The following is a 2112-nucleotide window of genomic DNA, read 5'->3' on the forward strand; positions in this document are numbered from 1 at the left end:
CTGTGGGCTAGGTGTCAATTCTGAGTTCTTGGGAATGTGCTAGCACAGAAACTGGCCCCTGACCCCTCCCCTCTTGCTCCCATCCGCAGAAGGTAGACTATCACCCCCACCCCCGTGCCTGTACCTTCATCCTGAGAACCTGTGAGTATGTTATCTTGGGCAACAAGGGGGATTAAAATTGCTAATCATCTGACCTTGACAAGGGAAGATTATCTGAATTACTGGGGTGGGCTCACTTTAATCACAAAGTGAAAGAGGGAGGCAAAGGTCAGTCAGAGAAGATGCTAATGCACTCATTAGAGGTCTCTGAGACCCATTTCGGATGTCTGTTCTCCATAAATGTAAAGGTGTTAATTTTGCGGTAATCTTTATACAGCAGCCATAGGAACTGAATACACTGCCTTAACCACCAAGCTGCAGCTCTAAGTGGAATTCTTTGCCATGGGGCCACCCTTGGGCCCGAAGGGCACACACACCTGTGTTCCAGGGAGGCGGGACCCACTGAGGCAGGAGGATCAGTGCAAGTTTGAAATCAGTCCAGGCTATAAAGTGATCCCGGGCTGATGAGATGGCTCAGTGGTGTAAAGCACCTACCTAGAACAAGCTAAGCTAAAGCACAGAGACCGCGGTTCAATCCCCCAGCACCACATACCGGCCAGCCCCGCCCCCTGGTGGGCTAAGCTGGCCACACACACACACACACACACACACACACAAATAAATAAAATTTAAAAAAATAAAATAAAATGATCCCAAGGCACCCATCCACACAGGGCAATGTAATTATAAAAGGAAGATGACAAAGTGGGGTCAAGGCCAGCCTGAACTGTATAGCAAGAATCTGTCTCAAAAAAAAAAAAAAAAGAAAGAGTAGGCAAACCTGAAAGTTTGGTACACTGCCCACAAGCGGTTACGGGCTCAGGCTTGGCCCGGTTCCTAGCCTCCTCACCCACTCACTTGGCTGAGCTGGCTTCACCTCCCTGCCTCATCTGTAGCATCCACCGCTGCATCATGGAGCACTTCTTCCATGCCAAACGCTACGTTCAATGACCGAGACTCAAAAAGGCCAGGACTTTGTCAGTAACAAACTGGTGCCCAGAACAACACGGACCTAAAATCCTTGGGGTGGGAATTTTTAGCCTAAACAAGTAAGTCCGCTCAGAGTGGAAAGTGTAGGACACAGAGAAGGCCTTCGCAGGATGCAACTCTGCTGCGAACACCTGGAGAAGAAAGAGGAGCATTTCACAAGGAATAAAGGCGAATCTTCCAGCTGTGAACAAGCCATTTTATTTGTTTGTTTATTTATTTATGGGTTTGATACAGGGTCTCACTACCTGGGACACTATGCAGCTTGAACTCAGTGATCCTCCTGTTTTCAGCCTCCCCAGCACTGCGACTACAGGCGTGCCCCATCACGTGGGCTCTCAGCAGCTCAGCGGGCCTGGGAGCGGGGCCAGCACCCTGTGGCAGGGCCAGCAGGCATGTGGCGCCAGGGATCGAAGCCCAGCCCCTGTGCTCACCTAAGCAGGTATTTAGTCCGCTGGGCTATCCCGTGGGCCTGAACAAGATGTTTTATCTGGCAGTAAAATGGGCCAAAATTTCTCAGCTGAGGAACAAAGATGCATACAGCTGCCACCATGCCCAATCTCAACTGCCGTTTCAGCACGCCCCAAGGGGCAGGGCCCGCACCACAGGCCTGGGGATTGAACCCCGGGCCTCTGTGCCTGCTTGCAGGCGCTTTAGTCTGGTGAGCTATTTGGCCAGCCCTAACATTTGCTAAAGTTAAAGGAATTAATGAATCCCTGCACCCCCAAGTTTAGGCAGAAGGACTGGAATTTTTGAGCCAAACTTGGGTGATTAAGGGATTTAGCAAGATCCTATTTTAGGGCTGGGGAGATAGCTCAGTAGAATAAGTGCTTGCCTACCTAGCCCAAGGGCCTGAATTCAATCCCAGGTTCCACAAAAAAAAAAAAAAAAAAAAATTCCTATTTTAAAATAAAGTGGCCAGGGCTGGTGAGATGGCTCAGTGGTCTAAAGCACCTACTTAGAACAAGCTTAGCAATGCACATGGACTGCAGTTCAATCCCCCAGCACCACATGCCAGCCAGCCCC

This window comes from Octodon degus, unplaced genomic scaffold (assembly GCF_000260255.1).
Source record: "Octodon degus isolate 3935 unplaced genomic scaffold, OctDeg1.0 scaffold00092, whole genome shotgun sequence".
Taxonomy (NCBI): domain Eukaryota; kingdom Metazoa; phylum Chordata; class Mammalia; order Rodentia; family Octodontidae; genus Octodon; species Octodon degus.